The 8,205-nt window shown below is 52.6% G+C and overlaps 1 protein-coding gene across 1 annotated transcript in view; it reads right to left on the minus strand.

The window, feature by feature from the left end:
* TESK2 (testis associated actin remodelling kinase 2) overlaps window positions 1-2,585 on the minus strand; it is a 63,031-nt gene extending 60,446 nt beyond the window's left edge. Inside the window, exon 1 of the mRNA XM_083157501.1 lies at window positions 2,433-2,585. The gene's annotated coding sequence lies outside the window, so the exon portion shown is untranslated. The remainder of the gene's footprint in view (window positions 1-2,432) is intronic.
* Window positions 2,586-8,205: the final 5,620 nt, after the last annotated feature.

Here is an 8,205-nt window from a genome sequence, read left to right on the forward strand (position 1 = left end):
TACAGGAATTACACCATAGTGCACTACAGGTAATACACCACAGAGTACCACAGCGCCAGGGGTAATACACCAGAGTAGCACAGCGCCAGGGGTAATACACCGCAGAGTAGCACAGCACTACAGGTAATACACCGCAGAGTAGCACAGCGCCAGGGGTAATACACCAGAGTAGCACAGCGCCAGAGGTAATACACCACAGAGTAGCACACCATAGAGTAGCACAGATTAGGGGTAATACACCATAGAGTAGCACAGATTAGGGGTAATACACCATAGAGTAGCACAGATTAGGGGTAATACACCATAGAGTAGCACAGATTAGGGGTAATACACCATAGAGTAGCACAGATTAGGGGTAATACACCACAGAGTACCACAGCGCCAGGGGTAATACACCAGAATAGCACAGCAGTAGAGGTAATACACCACAGAGTAGCACAGCGCCAGGGGTAATACACCATAGAGTAGCAGCATGCAGCACTGCAGGTAATACACCACAGAGTACCACAGCACTACAGGTAATACACCATAGAGTAGCAGCATACAGCATTAGAGGTAATCCAACATCCATAGAGTAGCAGCATGCAGCACTACAGGCAATACACCGCAGCGTAGCACAGCACTACAGGCAATACACCGCAGCGTAGCACAGCACTACAGGCAATACACCGCAGCGTAGCACAGCACTACAGGCAATACACCGCAGCGTAGCACAGCACTACAGGCAATACACCGCAGCGTAGCACAGCACTACAGGCAATACACCGCAGCGTAGCACAGCACTACAGGCAATACACCGCAGCGTAGCACAGCACTACAGGCAATACACCGCAGCGTAGCACAGCACTACAGGCAATACACCGCAGCGTAGCACAGCACTACAGGCAATACACCGCAGCGTAGCACAGCACTACAGGCAATACACCGCAGCGTAGCACAGCACTACAGGCAATACACCGCAGCGTAGCACAGCACTACAGGCAATACACCGCAGCGTAGCACAGCACTACAGGCAATACACCGCAGCGTAGCACAGCACTACAGGCAATACACCGCAGCGTAGCACAGCACTACAGGCAATACACCGCAGCGTAGCACAGCACTACAGGCAATACACCGCAGAGTAGCACAGCACTACAGGTAATACACCGCAGAGTAGCGGCATACAGCATTAGAGGTAATACACCGTCCATAGAGTAGCAGCATGCAGCACTACAGGTAATACACCATAGAGCACTACAGGTAATGCACCATAGAGTAGCACAGCACTACAGGTAATACGCCATAGAGTAGCACAGCACCACAGGTAATACGCCATAGAGTAGCACAGCACCACAGGTAATACACCATAGAGTAGCACAGCACCACAGGTAATACACCATAGAGTAGCACAGCACCACAGGTAATACGCCATAGAGTAGCACAGCACCACAGGTAATACACCATAGAGTAGCACAGCACCACAGGTAATATACCATAGAGCAGGCATGTCCAAACTATAGTCCTCCAGCTGTTGCGAAACTACAAGTCCCATCATGCCTTGCCACCATTTTGCTATTAGTGAATGATAAAACTAACTATGGCAGGGTATGCTGGGATGTGTAGTTTCGCAACAGCTGGAGGGCCACAGTTTGGACAGTCCTGCCATAGAGTAACAGCACTAGAGGGAATACTTTAGAGTAGCCCAGCAACAGGGGTAATACACCACAGAGTATTACAGCAGTAGAAGTAATACACCACAGAGTAGCAGCATACAGCATTAGAAGATGAGGTAATACACCGTCCATAGCATGCAGATCTACAGGTAATGCACTGTTCACAGAGTAGCAGCATGCATCACCACAGGTAATACACACCACAGAGTGCCACAGCACTACAGGTAATACACACCACAGAGTGCCACAGCACTACAGGTAATACACACCACAGAGTGCCACAGCACTACAGGTAATACACACCACAGAGTGCCACAGCACTACAGGTAATACACACCACAGAGTGCCACAGCACTACAGGTAATACATCAGAGTACCACAGCACTACAGGTAATAAATACACCATGGAGTACCACAGTGACAGCACTAGAGGTAATACACCATAGAGTAGCAGCATACAGCACTAGAGGTAATTCACCATAGAGTACCACAGCACCATAGGGTACCACAGCACTAGAGGTAATACACCATAGGGTACCACAGCACTAGAGGTAATACACCATAGAGTACTACAACACTAGGGATAAAATACCATAAAGTGCCAGCATATGATATAGCAGAGCGCAGTACAAGGTCCAGAACAGGGGTCACTGGTTTGTTGATAAGAAGAGGTAGGGGGAGGAGCCGTGGCCCCTGCTGCGGGGGAGTGGCTGTGGCCCCAGGTAGTAGTGGGTTTGCGTGTGGCCACTGCTCCCGTAGCGGATTAGAACAACTCACCGTGAGCGGCTGCTGATGGGCGGGGGAATGTAAGACCCCGCAGCGCTACCCCCCGGCCGCCATGTCTGCTCGTCCCGAGCACTGAGCAGCGAGTCAGCTGCGACCAAGCGCAGGTCCTGGGAGGGGCGGAGCCCTGAAGCGAGATCACGCCCATCCCGCCCACTCTAGCCAATCGCATCGCCTGCATGTTTAACTGACAGGTAAACCCCTCAGCCAATCACACGTCGCAGCTCTCGCTCAGCGCTCTACACCCAGTCCGCTTCCAAGAAGGTTCCAGTCCATTGGCCACTTTCGGGTGACTGAAGGCCTCATTGTCGAATAGTAAACAGAGAATGTGGAGGCGGGCGCGGCTATAATCAACTAATAGGAGCGGAGAGGTCGCATGTCGCAGCTGAACTGCTGAAAGTTGGTAAATAGTTTTCTGGGAAGGTTGGCGCTGTCCGGGGTTTGGTTCGTGGTTGCTGTGACAACCGAAGGCGGTAACCTTAGACTAATGGCCGAGCTTCAGCGATGACTGGCAAAGAGTTTGATAAATTGGCAGCGACGTCTGGGTGAATAGCTGGAGGTCGCTGTGTAGCAGACATTAGGTAGTTCCACTATGGAATGCCGACGTGTGGTGCTCGTTCCTCTGCCAGCTATTAGCCATAGTGGAGCTCGTATTCTTATGCCAGCAGCTGCCGATAGGTGGTGCTCGCACCTCTTCTTATGCCAGCAGCTGCCGATAGGTGGTGCTCCGCCTCCTACCTCTTCTTATGCCAGCAACTGCCGATAGGTGGTGCTCGCACTTCTTCTTATGCCAGCAGCTGCCGACAGGTGGTGCTCGCACCTCTTCTTATGCCAGCAGCTGCCGACAGATGGTGCTCGTTTTTATACCAGTAGCTGGGAGGGTGAAATGATTAATGAATGGTTGTGGAAATAGGTTCTGAGTGGTAATGGGTCATTCGGTAGACCATTGAAGGTCGACACCTGAAATAGGTTGACATGGCTAAGGCTGACAGGGTTGGAAGGTTGACACAAGCATTAGGTTGATAATGGGAACGTCAACATGAGTTTCAAGTCGACCTTCAGTGGGGAGGGGTGCTAATTACAATGGGTGACCTAGGTGTATACGTACTGTGTGGGAAGAACTTTAGGTACTTGTTTCCTAGCACGGCCACACCGATTCTAATCGGGGGCATCGCAGGTAAAAAAATCTAATCGGTCGCATCGCATGCGTGCTAAAAAATCGCATGCGATGGTCCCGACGCGATGCCCCCGATTTCCCATAGGGAACAATGTTAAATGCCTCAATTTACCCAAATGAACAGGGAACAATGTTAAATGGTCCAGAAACCCCCCAAAACACCCCAGAACAGTGAAATGGCCCCCCAAAATTAGTTAACGCCACCCCACGATCAACGTGAACCCGAAGCGTGGCGAGCCCGCGAGGGGCGGCGGTACGCGTCCTCCGACCTTTTCATACCCCCACTATCCACGTCGGCGTGGAGTTGAGAATAGAATAGTGTGGCGAGCGCAGCGAGCCACCAAGCCCGAAGCGTGGCGAGGGGACGCGGATACCTTCACAGTTATACGCGTCCCCTTGCGGGCTTCACAGGTGTCCGTGGCGACGCGGACACCTGTGAAGCCCGCGAGGGGACGCGTTTACCTGTGAAGGTATCCGCGTCCCCTCGCGGGGCTCGCTGCGCTCGCCACGCTTCGGGCTCGGTGGCTCGCTGCGCTCGCCACACTATTCTATTCTCAACTCCACGCCGACGTGGATAGTGGGGGTATGAAAAGGTCGGAGGACGCGTACCGCAGCTCCTCGCGGGCTCGCTGCGCTCGCCACGCTTCGGGTTCACGTTGATCGTGGGGTGGCGTTAACTAATTTTGGGGGGCCATTTCACTGTTCTGGGGTGTTTTTGGGGGTTTCTGGACCATTTAACATTGTTCCCTGTTGATTTGGGTAAATTGAGCCATTTAACATTGTTCCCTATGGGAAATCGGGGGCATCGCGTCGGGACCATTTAATGCTTATTTAGCCGCATGCGACGCGACCGACGCGATTTTTTAACTTTTCAATGCATTTCAATGGAAAATCGGGTCCATCGCGTCGGGGGCCATCGCATACCACTATTAAGGGCACAAGATCAATGCGATTGTGGCCGTGCTAGGAAACAAGTACCGAACTTTATAAAATCTCATAACAAGATAGAGGAATGTTTTAATGGTTGCTGGGAAAATGAAATAGAGATTGTAAGCTCGCGAGCAGGGCCCTCCGTCCTCTGTATCGGTCCGGTGTTACCCAGTTTGTTTTATGACTGTTTACAATTGTAAAGCGCAACGGAATCTGCTGCGCTATATAAGAAACAGGTATGGGTCATTGATAGACCCATATTAGGTTGACATGCATTGGGTTGATCAATCAAAGTCAACATGGTTGGACATAAGCATTAGGTCGACATGAGTTTTTCACGTTTTTTGTTGACATTGTCAACATGGGCACCACCAAGATGTACCGCGTCCCGTCACATGGCTCCTGGCACACTATTATATTCTCCCTCCACACTAGTGGATGGTAGGGCATGAAATTCCGCATGTCGGCTAAAATAAAAAAAATCATGTTGACCTTTTGACTGTCGACCTAGCCATTGGCAACCTATTTCATATGTTGACCTAAGCCATGTCGACCCAATGCATGTCGCCTAATATGTGTCAACCTAACGGCCGGATACCAACAGAGACTTTAAATAAATAAAATGATTAATGGATGAGATAATTGGTGTTTGGTGGAGGAATGGATGATGAGTGGGGATGCTAATAATGTTTGTTTTTCTCTCTTTTTTTTTTTTTTTCTTTACGAAGCCCGAGGTGCTGGGGCCGGGGGACCTTTACACCCTCTCCAACAGGAGAAAGGCCCCGTTACTCCCCAATCCCCTCAGAGCCAAAAGGCCAATTGAGGGGAAAAAGGGTAATTGTGTCCTCCTTACCGGAGCTTAGACACCTCCCCACCACCACCACCTGAAGTGGTCAGGGTCCGTGGGCTTCCCTCTGCCATTTGTTGCTGGCCTCAACTTCCCCAGGGTGTCTCTATGGGGATCGAAGACCATGGCTCTGCCAAGGGTGGTGGACGGCACCCCGACAGTCGGGATTCCGACAGTCATTACTCCAACGTCGGAATCCCGACTGCTCCCTCGAGGGAGAATAAAATAGGTGGCAAGCGCAGCGAGCCCGCAAGGGCCTTCATTGGGCCCTCCGCCCCCCCTCGCTGTGTAGTCGGGATTCCGACGTCTGAGTAATGACTGTCGGAATCCCGATTGTTGGTCATTTATACCACACCCCTCTGCCAAAAGGACAGAGTCTCAGTATGTGGTGAGCAGGGCAGCCCATAAGGGTCATGCCTACAGACTGGAAAAAAAAACGTGAAACCGGAAACCTGACAAACGTGAAGGGAAGTAAATCCCCAGACCAGCTGGGCTGGGGTGTAAAAAATTGTCTTTTTACTAGCCAGCAAGGGACTTTGGTACTTGTGTAATAGCACGGCACCCAGCTACGCTACATTTTCAGCATAGGCTAAGCTACGCTGTCAGTGTAGCCCAACGGCTGCCTAGCGTAGTTAGTGTAGTGACTCCGCGGCAGCCCGGCTCTGTCCCCGTGTCCATGGCAAGCCTAGTGAAGGCCTCTCACACAGAGCTGGTAACAGCCAGATCCCCTGCACTGGCGGATGCCGGCGGAGAGGCGCTCCAGCTGTCTGAGACGCAGATGCAGTAATTATTGTGGCAGGGTACGGCAACCCTGCCCGTGTCTGCTTCAGGGAGAGCCTCCTTTTCAATCCCCCACTATCCACGCCAGCCCGAAGCATGGCAAACAGACACGTTACGCGCCCCCCCCGACCTGTTCATACCCCCACTATCCACGTTGGTGTGGAGCTGATCTTATAAAGTGTGGCGATCGCATCGAGCCACCCAGCCCGAAGCGTGTGCTCGCCATGCTTCGGGCTCGCTGCGCTCACCAGACTTTATAAAATCAACTCCACGTCGAGTGGAGGTATGAACAGGGGGGGGGGGGGCGCGTAATGCATCCCCTCATGGGGCACGCCGCGCTTCGGGCTGCCGTGGATAGTGGGGGTGTTTCACGAACAGATATCTGCCAAGGATGCTGACTACGCTGGCCGCAGGAACACTACGCTACTTCTGACAGGGACACTGACTATGCTAGCGGGAACACTAAGCTACTTCTGACTGACTACGCTAACTACGTCCCTGCGCGAACACTATGCTGATTCTGACAGGGCCGCTACATGAAAGAGAATAACACATCATATAGTGAAGTACTGTAAATTTAATAGTTTGGCGCAGCGGCCATTCAAACTTGGCGCTGTTGTGGCTGCCAGTTGAAAACGTTTAAACCCTGGCTCCATTTGGGAGCCAATCATGGCTCCCGAATCGGCAGCCAATAGTCCACGACGAGCCAATCAGCGCTCTCCGTGCCATAATCCAACCCAGCGTCTGATGTCAGACGCCGCCAGGAGGTGGAGGAGAGTCCCCCGATGCTGGAGTGCTCAGCAGGAGGAAGGAGACGCCGGGAGCCGGCGGAGGACGGCGCAGAAGACGGACGCGGCAAGCAGAAGACCAGCAGCAGAGACCAGAGGACGCCGGGATCAAGCAAGAAGATCTCCGGCGCCTCCTGGACAAGGAAAGGAAGCGGTGCTGCCACTGGCCAGGATGGGCCAGCGGCAGAAGAAAAGAATACGGTGCGCGAGTGCCAATAGGTGACACTCTGGGCTCTGAGGCCGTGCGCCGATGATGATGTTTCCCGGAGCTTCCTATTGTAGAGACGTCGGAGGACGATTCGGTCTGCTTCCAGGAAGAACAGTGGGGTAGATTTATTATCTAAGAGCGCCGCTATAACACTTCCTGCTTTGCCTCATTAGCGAGGCGAAGCAGAAGGGGACACCGACAAGATCTACTAAGATCTTGCCGCCGAAGCGGGGGAGCGCTAACTCCCCCCTCCGGCGATGTCCCCTCCAGCTGACAGCGCGTCAGTTAACATTGACGCGCTGTCTCCTTCCCCCCGGCCGGCTGGACTGCGCATGCGCGGGATCTCGCTACTCACGCGAGATCCCAGTGCAGCTCAGCGCCAGCAGCAGGGACAGCGCTGTCGCTGCTGTGGACATAGGGCATCGCTGCCTGCAGCTGTCTAAGTCGATAGCTGCAGGCGGCGGAACGGTCAGCGATGCTGACCGTTCATAAATCAAGGAAGGAGGCAGGGGCGCAGCATGAAATATCGTAGCTGCGCTATGCCTCCTGCCCCACACCGCCGCCGATAAAATACCCGGCCAGCAGGTGTGATAGTTCAGGGGAAGCGCTATCCCCTGCCTTAAGGCACCGGGATAGCGCATATTCCCCTGATCGCCAGATAATAAATCTACCCCAGTATCTCTTCTTTCCCCTAGGAGTTCGTGTCCGGGTGCCGGAGAATTCCAGGACCGTGGTTTGTCACGGCCTGAAGGTGAGAGAATGCGGCGCCAGGTAAGTGGTCCGGAGACACCTGCACGGCAGCAGGCACCACACCGCCCACCCCACCCCAACACCCCTCTCACGTACACATTAAAAAAAAAAAAAACATATTAAAAAGTTGTATACAATAAAGTGCATCGGTACTTACATTTGTTGTGGTATGATAAATGCATTGTTAACGCTGACGAGTAAAATATTAGGTATTGTGGCATAGTTACACATTGGGGCACTCATGTATGGCCTATTACTGATATATGGCATGTGTATTGTGGCACTGA

This window comes from Crinia signifera, chromosome 8 (genome assembly GCF_055691185.1).
Source record: "Crinia signifera chromosome 8, ASM5569118v1, whole genome shotgun sequence".
Taxonomy (NCBI): Eukaryota; Metazoa; Chordata; class Amphibia; order Anura; family Myobatrachidae; genus Crinia; species Crinia signifera.